This window comes from Bombina bombina, chromosome 1 (assembly GCF_027579735.1).
Source record: "Bombina bombina isolate aBomBom1 chromosome 1, aBomBom1.pri, whole genome shotgun sequence".
Classification (NCBI taxonomy): domain Eukaryota; kingdom Metazoa; phylum Chordata; class Amphibia; order Anura; family Bombinatoridae; genus Bombina; species Bombina bombina.
This window is the reverse complement of record NC_069499.1, coordinates 722,233,662-722,245,711: the sequence shown is the minus strand read 5'-3', so window position 1 is coordinate 722,245,711 and position 12,050 is coordinate 722,233,662.

The following is a 12,050-nucleotide window of genomic DNA, read 5'->3' as shown; positions in this document are numbered from 1 at the left end:
TTTATTATAGAATATTATTATAACTGCTTTACTGTACTCTCAATATTATCCGAAGATTTTTGTCAGTTTATTATGTCTGATGTTAATTGAAGCTAACTGTGATCAATTTCTATGCCCTCCTTAAACTTTGAAGTGTATGATCCCGCCAGCGGATCTGGTGGTCATTGAGGACATAAAGTCTTAAAACACAAAATGTGGTGCAGAAAAGTTTGGCCTATTAGATTACCATGTAATGTTTCGTCTCGATGAGGCGTCCATTTTATTGTCAACTAATGTGTTATCTTTTGTACCTCTGTTTTGGCCTGTTTGTAACAAAGTGCAATTACAACCTCAATAAAAAGAATTAAAAAAAAAGAGAGAGGGGGGGAGAGAGAGGAGAGAGGGGGGAGAGAGAGAGAGGGGGAGAGAGAGGGGGAGAGAGAGAGGGGGGGGAGAGAGAGCGGGGGAAGAGAGAGAGAGAGGGGGGATAGAGAGAGGGGGGAGAGAGGGGGGAGAGAGAGGGGGGGATAGAGAGAGGGGGGAGAGAGGGGGGAGAGAGAGGGGGGGAGAGAGGGGGGAGAGAGAGGGGAGAGAGAGGGGAGAGAGAGAGAGAGAGAGAGAGAGGGGGAGAGAGAGAGGGGGGAGAGAGAGGGAGAGAGGAGGGGGAGAGAGAGGGGGAGAGAGAGCAAAAGAGAGGGGGGGAGAGAGAGTGCAAAAGAGGAGGGAGAGAGAGAGGGCAAAAGAGAGGGGGGAAGAGCGCAAAAGAGAGGGGGGAGAGAGAGTGCAAAAGACAGGGGGGAGAGAGCGCAAAAGAGAGGGGGGAGAGAGCGCAAAAGAGAGGGGTGGAGAGAGAGCACAAAAGAGAGGGGGGAGAGAGAGCGCTAAAGAGAGGGGGAGAGAGAGCGCAAAAGAGAAGGGGGAGAGAGAGTGCAAAAGAGAGGGGGGGAGAGAGAGCGCAAAAGAGAGGGGGGGATTGAGCGCAAAAGAGAGGGGGAGAAAGAGTGCAAAAGAGAGGGGGGAGAGAGAGCACAAAAGAGAGGGGAGAGAGAGAGAGGGAGAGAGCGCAAAAGAGATGGGGGAGAGAGAGAGCACAAAAGAGATGGGGGAGAGAGAGAGCGCAAAAGAGAGGGGAGAGAGAGAGCACAAAAGAGAGGGGGAGAGAGAGAGCGCAAAAGAGAGGGGGGAGAGAGAGAGCACAAAAGAGAGGGGGAGAGAGAGAGCGCAAAAGAGAGGGGGAGAGAGAGAGCGCAAAAGAGAGGGGGGAGAGAGAGCTCAAAAGAGAGGGGGGAGAGAGAGCTCAAAAGAGAGGGGGAGAGAGAGAGCTCATAAGAGAGGGGGAGAGAGAGAGCAAAAGAGAGGGGGGAGAGAGAGCGCAAAAGAGAGGGGGGAGAGAGAGCGCAAAAGAGAGGGGGGAGAGAGAGAGCTCAAAAGAGAGGGGGGAGAGAGAAAGCTCAAAAGAGAGGGGGAGAGAGAGAGCAATAAAGAGGGGGGAGAGAGAGAGAGCAAAAGAGAGGGGGAGGGATAGAGTGCAAGGGGTGAGACCGCTGTACTGTGTGTGAACGGGCTTTAGGACTAGTATAATATAAATGGCAATTGTGTTTGTCCGAAGCTGTCATACGCAGTAGAGACAGCACAAGGACAAACACACCTGGCCTTAGAGTCTACCTGATCTGCTGCGACACGGTTATGGTGTGCGGAAGTGGGCGTGACTGGGGCGTGGCCGGTCGCACACGCGAGAGAGAGGGGATAGAAAGAGAGGGGGAGAGAGCAAAAGAGAGGGAAAAGAGCAAAAAAGAGGGGGGAGAGAGCAAAATAGAGGGGAAAGAGCAAAATAGAGGGAAGAGAGAGGGGGAGAGAGAAAGCAAAAGAGAGGGGGAGAGAGAAAATAAGAGTGGGAAGAGAGAAAATAAGAGGGGGGAAGAGAGAGAGCAAAAGAGATGGGAAAGAGCTAAAGAGAGGGTAAGAGAGGGCAAAAGAGAGGGGAAAGAGCAAAAAAGAGGGGAAAGAGCAAAATAGAGAGAAGAGAGAGGGGGAGAGAGAGAGAGCAAAAGAGAGGGGGAGAGAGAAAATAAGAGGGGGGAAGAGAGAGAGCAAAAGAGAGGGGAAGAGAGAGAGCAAAATAAGAGATGGGGAGAGAGATGGGCGAGAGAGGGATGGAGAGAGAGAGCAATAGAGAGGGGGAGAGAGAGCAAAGAGGGGGAGAGAGAGCAAAGGGGGGGGGAGGGGAGAGAACAAACGAGAGGGATGGAGAGAGAGAGCAAAAGAGAGGGGAGAGAGACAGAACATAAGAGAGGGGAGAGAGAGAGAGCACAAAAGAGAGGGGGTGTCAAGGATTGCAGGAACTGTTTAATTATTTCACAAGAATCACTGTTCCTTAGAGATTAGAAAAGGTTTAGGTGTTGGCTACGTGATCCAGAAGGATTCCCTTAGGAATACCTAGCACTTTAATATGTGCCGAGTGATTAGATTAGAGTGAACTAATTCTGAGCGTTACACTCTAACTAATATGAGGCAGTATTACTTATAACTATAGAACATATAGATTGTCTTAAGGGTTGAACGATAGACACAACTCATAAAATGATAATAATCACAGTGCAGTCTGTAACGGTAGTCAATTAATAGTCTGACCTGAGTTCCGGAGTAAATCAGCTTGATTGCTGTGAAGTGCTGCTCTCTCCGGTGCTGTTTCCAAAGAGAGAGCAACAGGAGCGTGGCGAGCGGTCTGAGCTGACAGGCAGTGAGAAGTGCTGTCGGCTGTGTCTGATGACGTCACCGGCAGCGTGTACCGCACAGACTCAGCAGAGCTCCGGAGTGTTGTAGCTGTTCCTTCAGGTATCAGATGGTAAGGAGAAATAAAAGATCAGGTTAGTGACAAGTTAAGTCTCTTAACAGCAAGGAAACTTAAGGTTGTATCACAATGGGTCAGAGGTTTAGGCTCAGAGGTAAATTAAGAGAGCACACAACGTTGGTAGTATTCTCTTCAATAAAGCAGCATTGATTCTAAGTAGGAGGTGCCTTAAATAGGCAATTGCTTAAAGGGACAGGAAGAAAACATTAACCCTTACAGAGCCCCCCCTTCAAAGAACCACAGCGTGGGTCAAGGTCTGGGGTGGTCCGGGTACCGCCGATGAAAGAGGGACACAAGGCGTGGAGCAGAAACATTGGAGGCAGGTTCCCAGGAATCCTCCTCATGTCCAAAACCCTTCCAATGAATGAGATAGAATAAAACCCCTCTGCGTATACGTGAATCCAAGATGCTATGTACCACAAACTCTTGATCCGAAGAAGGTATCAGAACAGGATCAGGAACAATAGGAGTCGATGTGGATGGAGAACAAGGTTTAACCAATGATATGTGGAAGGTTAGATGAACCTTGAAGCTGGATGGGAGCTGTAGGGTAACAGTTGATGGATTATTGATCCGAAGTATGGGATAAGGACCAATAAACAGCTTCCCTAACTTTTTGCTAGGGTATGATAGTCTCAGATTTTTCGTGGAGAGCCAAACCTTTTGACCCACAGTATATGCAGGACTGGTCCTATGACGGAGATTGTAGTATTTGCTCTGATACGCTTGGGCTTGGAGTATGTTGTCTTGGATAACAGGGAACAGACTGGAGATATGGTTGACTAGATCATTAACCATAGGACATGGCGTTTCGACCTTAGGTAGTAAAGTGAAACGAGGGTGTAAACCATAATTGACAAAGAAAGGAGAGAAACCAGTAGAGGCATTTTTGTTATTATTATACGCGAATTCTGCTAAAGGGAGAAATAGTGCCCATGACTCCTGCTGGTCCGCACAGTAACATCTCAGATACTGCTCTAACCACTGGTTTACTCTCTCTGTTTGCCCGTTAGTCTGTGGATGATAAGCGGTGGTAAGTTTTTGTTCCATGTGAAGAGACTTACATAAGGATCTCCAGAATCTGGAGGTGAACTGAGTTCCAAGATCACTGATAACTGTTAGAGGTATACCATGCAACCGGACAACATTTTGTATGAAAAGGTCACAAGTGATTTTGGAAGTAGGTAACGAGATTACGGGGATGAAATGAGACATTTTCGAAAATAGATCTGTAACCACCATAATTGTGGTAAAATTGTTGGACATCGGTAGTTCAACAATGAAATCCATAGATACGGTCTGCCACGGAGCATTGGGAACTGGCAAAGGTTGTAAAAGTCCAACAGGTAGTTGTCTAGAGGGTTTGGAGGTAGCACAGATGACACATTGATCCAAATGAACCTTGAGATTATTCCGTAAAGAAGGCCACCAGTAGGTTCTAGTGAGTAGATCCATAGTTTTATCCCTGCCCATATGCCCAGCCAAAGGGGATTGGTGTACTGAATTCAATATCTCCTTACGGAGGTTTAGAGGTACATACAGCTTATGGTCTTTCCGTAATACTCCAGTAGAGTCGGGTAATAAGTCCTGATAAGGAACTGAAGTGTCAGTTTCAAGGGCTTTTTTAAAGAGAGGTTCAAGACCTGTCAGAATCCCTACTATACAATCCCTAGGTATGATGGTAGTTGGGATGGTGGATTGAAGGGGTTTAGTGGTTTGCCTGGAAAGGGCGTCAGCCTTACCATTCCTGGTACCTGGTCTGTAAGTGATGATATAGTGGAAGCGAGAAAAATAGAGACTCCATCTCACTTGTCTAGAGGACAGAGTACGGTTTGATTGTAGGTACTGCAGGTTTTTGTGATCTGTGTAGATAACTGTAGGTTGATTAGCACCTTCCAGTAGATGTCTACAATGATCAAATGAACATTTTATAGCGAGCAGTTCTTTTTCTCCTACTGGATAATTCAACTCGGCAGGTTGTAGGACTCTAGAGAAGTATGCTACCGGATGTAAAGGATCCTTGAAGGATTTCCTCTGGGAGAGGATTGCCCCAATGGCAAAATCGGAAGCATCGACCTCTAGTATGAATTGCTTCTGCATATCTGGATACTGTAGGATGGGTGCCGATGTGAATTGAGACTTGAGATTGTCAAAGACAATCTGGGTCTGATGGTTCCAGGCAAACGGCTGATTAAGTTTAGTGAGTTCAGTCAAGGGTTTTGTAAGAGCTGCAAAACCAGGTATAAACTTTCTATAATAATTAGAGAATCCTAGAAAGCGTTGAACATCTTTTTTTGTTTGGGGTGTAGGCCAATCTAGAATTGCCTGAACTTTGTCGTTTTGCATCTTAATGCCTTTAGGGGAGATCTCATATCCAAGGAAGGATATCTCTTGAGACTCAAATATGCATTTCTCCAGTTTAGCATATAGACTATTCTTCCTAAGTCGGGAAAGAATCTCCCTAACATGTAGTCTATGTAGATCTAGGTCTTGTGAAAAAATTAGAATATCGTCCAAATAGACTACGACATACACATCCAAGATGTCTCTGAATAGATCATTGATAAGACATTGGAATGTTGCTGGAGCGTTGCATATTCCAAATGGCATCACTGTATATTCGAATAGACCGTATCTAGTTCGAAACGCAGTGAGCCATTCGTCTCCAGCTCTCATTCGTATCAGATTATAGGCACCACGAAGATCCAACTTGGTGAAAACCGTGGCTCCCCTCAATCTTTCTATCAATTCCGGGATTAAAGGGAGAGGGTACCTGTTTTTACGTGTACGCTTGTTCAATTCTCGGTAATCGATAATAGGTCTCAAAGTACCGTCTTTGTTTGTAACAAAGAATATCCCGGCTCCAGCAGGGGAAGTACTGGGTCTGATGAACCCTTTTCTAAGGTTGTCATCGATATAATTCTTTAAATGGTCCAGCTCTGGTTTAGAGAGCGGATAAATGTGGCCGTAAGGGATGGAGACCCCAGGAAGTAAGTCAATCGGGCAATCATAAGCCCTATGGGGAGGAAGAACCTCAGCTTCCTTTTTGTCGAACACATCGGCAAAATCTGCATACTGAGTGGGTAGATTATTAACTTCAGTATGACATAAAATAGATGTGTCAGTGTCAGATGAGGAGGTGTTAGGGATAGGAAAAGTTAAGCTCCGATTATCCCAATTTATTACTGGTTTATGGGTACACAACCATTCCATACCGAGTATGATGTCAAAAATTGGGGAAGTTATAATATCAAATACACAAAAATTAGATACCAAATTATTAACTGTTACCTGTATAGGGTCAGTTTGGTGTAGCACAGGCCCAGAAGCAAGTAAAGTCCCATCAATAACCTTCACAGAGACTGGATTGCTTTTACACACAAAGGGAATTTTATTGGATTTCACAAAACCTAGATGAATGAAATTTCTACAGGAGCCTGTATCAATAATTGCTTCAGTGGATGTCTGGAAGTGGTCCCACTGTAAAAGAATTGGGATAGTGATGTAAGTGCTTTTTATAGTCTTTATCATATAAGAAATATAAGGAGATAATAGCCTACCCTTCTTAGTTTTAGTAAGTATAGGGCAGTCCTTCACTTCATGGGATGGGGAGGCGCAGTACATGCATAGGCTGTGCATCTTTCTTCTGGCTTTTTCCTGTGTGGTGAGTGGCCCTTTCATGAAGCCTATATCCATAGGTTGAGGACTATATTTCACCTGATAAGGTGATGTAGGGAGGTAGCTCTTGGAGCTTGTAGCTTTTTCATTCCTACGTTCTCTCAGGTGTCTATCAGGGATTCCAATTCGAGACAGTTCGTCTTTTATCTCTTCAGATAATCCCAGACGAAATTGTGTCTTGAGGGACACCTCATTCCAGCCTGAATCACGTGCTGAGATTTTGAATAGGGTGATATAATTCTCCACTGGATTTTTCCTTTGTTTAAGTGCCCTTAGAGAATTTTCGGCAGAGACCTGTTTGAAAGGGTCATCATAAAGTGCCGCCATTTGGTTGAAAAAACTAGATAGAGACCCCAAAACAGGGTCTTGGTTCTCATAGAATGAGTCAGCCCAAGCCCTGGGCTCGCCTTTCAAGTAGGAAATGACCGTAAGAACTCTGACCCTTTCGGTAGGATAGGTGGGTGGTTTTAGGTCAAATAGCAGTAAGCAGGAATTCCTGAATTCCCTGAAACGAGCTCTGTCTCCAGAGAATTTCTCAGGAGGGGAGACCAAGGGCTCAGGTGTTTGTTCTGGAGGATTTGGCTTGGGGGCCAGTACCTCCCTTAAACAGGCTTTTAAGGCCTGATTCTCAACTTGAAGCTCATGGAAGGAGCCTGACAGAGCATCTAGTCTGTCAGACAACACTTGAACTCTGTCAGCAAGTGGATCCGGTTCCATAGTGTTAAAGAAAAAAAAAATTAATATGTACTATTTCAGAGCACTTCAACCCAAAACCTTTCTAATCTTATTTATGGCTGCTTTATTATGTCAAGGATTGCAGGAACTGTTTAATTATTTCACAAGAATCACTGTTCCTTAGAGATTAGAAAAGGTTTAGGTGTTGGCTACGTGATCCAGAAGGATTCCCTTAGGAATACCTAGCACTTTAATATGTGCCAAGTGATTAGATTAGAGTGAACTAATTCTGAGCGTTACACTCTAACTAATATGAGACAGTATTACTTATAACTATAGAACATATAGATTGTCTTAAGGGTTGAACGATAGACACAACTCATAAAATGATAATAATCACAGTGCAGTCTGTAACGGTAGTCAATTAATAGTCTGACCTGAGTTCCGGAGTAAATCAGCTTGATTGCTGTGAAGTGCTGCTCTCTCCGGTGCTGTTTCCAAAGAGAGAGCAACAGGAGCGTGGCGAGCGGTCTGAGCTGACAGGCAGTGAGAAGTGCTGTCGGCTGTGTCTGATGACGTCACCGGCAGCGTGTACCGCACAGACTCAGCAGAGCTCCGGAGTGTTGTAGCTGTTCCTTCAGGTATCAGATGGTAAGGAGAAATAAAAGATCAGGTTAGTGACAAGTTAAGTCTCTTAACAGCAAGGAAGCTTAAGGCTGTATCACAATGGGTCAGAGGTTTAGGCTCAGAGGTAAATTAAGAGAGCACACAATGTTGGTAGTATTCTCTTCAATAAAGCAGCATTGATTCTAAGTAGGAGGTGCCTTAAATAGGCAATTGCTTAAAGGGACAGGAAGAAAACATTAACCCTTACAGGGGGAGAGAGAGCGCAAAAGAGAGGGGGAAGAGCAAAAAAGAGGGGGAGAGAGCAAAATAGAGGGGAAAGAGCAAAATAGAGGTAAGAGAGAGGGGGAGAGAGAGAGCAAAAGAGAGGGGGAGAGAGAAAATAAGAGGGGGGAAGAGAGAAAATAAGAGGGGGAAGAGAGAGAGAGCAAAAGAGATGGGAAAGAGCTAAAGAGAGGGTAAGAGAGAGCAAAAGAGAGGGGAAAGAGCAAAAAAGAGAGGGGGAGAGCAAAATAGAGAGAAGAGAGAGGGGGAGAGAGAGAGCAAAAGAGAGGGGGAGAGAGAAAATAAGAGGGGAAGAGAGAGAGAGCAAAACAGAGGGGAAGAGAGAGAGCAAAATAAGAGAGGGGGAGAGAGACGGGGAGAGAGGGATGGAGAGAGAGCAATAGAGAGGGGGAGAGAGAGCAAAGATGGGGAGAGAGAGCAAAGGGGGGGAGAGAGCAAAAAAGAGGGATGGAGACAGAGAGCAAAATAGAGGGGAGAGAGACAGAGCACAAAAGAGAGGGGGAGAGAGAGCACAAAAGAGATGGGGGAGAGTGCAAAAGAGAGGGGGAGAGAGAGAGAGCACAAAAGAGAGGGGGGAGAGAATGCAAAAGAGAGGGGGGATAGAGAGAGGACAAAAGAGGGGGGGGAGAGAGTGCAAAAGAGAGGGGGATAGAGAGAGAGTGCAAAAGAGAGGGGGGGAGAGAGCGCAAAATAGGGGGAGAGAGTGCAAAAGAGGAGGAGAGAGCAAAAGAGAGGGGGAGAGAGAGAGCAAAAGAGAGGGGGAGAGAGAGTACAAAAGAGATGGGGGAGAGTGCAAAAGAGAGGGGGAGAGAGAGAGCACAAAAGAGAGGGGGGAGAGAGCGCAAAAGAGAGGGGGGATAGAGAGAGCACAAAAGAGGGGGGAGAGAGAGTGCAAAAGAGAGGGGGATAGAGAGAGAGCGCAAAAGAGAGGGGGGGAGAGAGCGCAAAATAGGGGGAGAGAGCGCAAAAGAGGAGGAGAGAGCAAAAGAGAGGGGGAGAGAGAGAGCAAAACAGAGGGGTAGAGAGAGCAAAAGAGAGGTGGAGAGAGAGAGCACAAAAGAGAGGTGGAGCAAGAGAGCGCAAAAGAGAGGGGGAGAGCGCACAAGAGAGAGGGGGAGAGAGCGCAAAAGAAAGGGGGGAGAGAGAGCGCAAAAGAGAGGGGGAGAGCGCACAAAAGAGAGGGGGAGAGAGAGCGCAAAAGAGAGCAGGGGAAAGAGATCAAAAGAGAGGGGAGAGAGAGAGCGCAAAAGAGGGGGGGAGATCGCACAAAAGAAAGGGGGGAGAGAGAGCGCAAAAGAGAGGGGGAGAGCGCACAAAAGAGAGGGGGAGAGAGAGCGCAAAAGAGAGCAGGGGAAAGAGATCAAAAGAGAGGGGAGAGAGAGAGCGCAAAAGAGGGGGGGAGATCGTGCAAAAGAGAGGGGGAGAGAGAGAACAAAAAAGAGGGGGAGAGAGTGCAAAAGAGAGGGGGAGAGAGAGCAAAAGAGAGGGGAGAGAGTGCAAAAGAGAGGGGGAGAGAGAGCAAAAGAGAGGAGAGAGAGCAAAAGAGAGGTGGAGCAAGAGAGCGCAAAAGAGAGGGGGAGAGAGAGAGCAAAAGAGAGGGGGAGGGAGTGAGAGCAAGGGTGGGACCGATGTACTGCAAAAAATGGCCTGTGTGAACGGGCTTTAGGACTAGTATATATACTGTATATATATATATATATATATATATATATAAAGCAAAAGAGAATTGTTAGCAAGTATAGATAATAGGGGATCTTACACCAGTGTGTATAGAGACAATGTATATTTTCTAAACAATGTTACAATACTACGTAGTAAGCATTTCCCATAGTTACAAAAAACGGTTTTCTGTGCTTGCCAAATTGTGGAGATTTAGAACATTACGTAATGATAAGGTCCACAATTTTGTCGATGTAGAATGTTCCAAATATAGCGCTATATTTATGTGTATAGAAAGCGCGAAACGCGTCAGGTGTTAAGGCTTTGCTCTCACCTTATGTACTAGCACTCTGCTTCAATAAATCATTTGAACCAGCCGTGGATGACTCTTCAGCCGTTATTTGTCCTCTTTTCTGGGGATTATCTATTTCCATATTCAGCGGATGAGATACCGCTTTGGCTGTCTATCACCCGGAACCTGCATCCAGACCTGAAGAGCCGGTCACTTAGGACCCAGTGGACACCTGGTTTGTCCCGAGGAATCTGCCGTGCGACGCTGCACATTCTCCTCACGCTCACAGCGGACCTTCTGTGCGACACGGCACACTACTCTGACGTCAGAGCCTTGGTCGCTTGAGGACAAGTGGAAACGAGGACACAGCCATCTTCCTCCGTCGGAACTTGGGGGCTCTTGCCTATCGAGGATCTTCGGAGGACGCTGCCTGGAAACTTCACATTGGAAATTAAATCTCTTGGTCCACCTATTTTGAAGGTACTTTACATATCTACTGTGTACACTTGGATTGTACACTGGCTCTAAGGGTCCGGGGGGACGTCTACACTACAGCCTTTTTCCTACAGTTTGTTTCTTGCCAACAGGAACTTTCACAGCACTTTCTATACACATAAATATAGCGCTATATTTGGAACATTCTACATCGACAAAATTGTGGACCTTATCATTACGTAATGTTCTAAATCTCCACAATTTGGCAAGCACAGAAAAACGTTTTTTGTAACTATGGGAAATGCTTACTACGTAGTATTGTAACATTGTTTAGATATATACATTGTCTCTATACACACTGGTGTAAGATCCCCTATTATCTATACTTGCTAACAATTCTCTTTTGCTTTAGGTATTTTTACTTTTGTCTCTGCATCTATAAATATTGAGGGTTCCTCTGGTTCTTAAATATACTGTATATAATCTACATATTAAGTACCTATTGGTACATTTTCCATAATGGCAACAAAGACACCCACAGGGGTTATAAATGAAACAAAAAGAAAACGCATTATGGAAAATGCACTAAAAGGTGATAGCCAAGCGTTTGTTCTTGTTGATGAGGATGATATTGCTAATGTATTTTCTAAATTAGAATTGTTAAGATTTAGAGAAACCAATTTGTGGTGGGACATAGAGTTCTTAGAACTCTATATATCTGAGCACAAGGTACCTAGGGGCTTACGAATGAAAAAATATCCCTCCTTTGCAAATTTATGGAGGAATGGAATGAGAATTTAACTAATTGTTCCATAATATTAATGAAACAACTATTATGCCATAAAAAAGAGGAAAGAGATCAAGCCCTTATAGAAATCAATAATGCAACTGAAACACTCAAACCATTTGAGACTACCCAAAAATATACAGATTATACTAAACAGCTCACTGAAACAATAGACACTCTAGACACAGTACTATCTGAAAGGAAGGTACAGAAATACCAGAGAGATGTCAAGGACTATGAACTTAACATAGTATATTCATGGCAACAACATAAGCCTACTAGACAAAATTGGCCATCCACAAAGAAAAATAAAGAAAAAAATAGAAACAAAAAAGGAAATAAAAATAAGACAGATAGAAATAAAAATAAACACGTGACATTCTCCAGCATAGACACAGACTATCAGGACACTAGTGCACAGTCTACTGAAGGTGAACAATCACAAGGCTCACTTGAACCAGATAGGACCAGTCTGAACCCAAGCACCAGTAGAAAAGAACTAAAAACTCTAGTGAAGCAACCAAGCCAGACTAGCACACCTAAGAAAGCACAAGATACAATAGACACAGATCAAACAGAACCAACTTTTCGTTACCCCAGCAGGGTCAGAAAAACTATAAAGAAGTAGCAGTCATTAACCTCTCTGATTATAAATTGTCCAACACAGAATGTAATTTGCTAAATAAAGGTTTATCGTATGCACCAGCACATAATTTTGATCTTGTAAATACACTTATTGATATCAACAGATTTGTTTGTAAGATAGTTTTGAAAAAACACTTTAA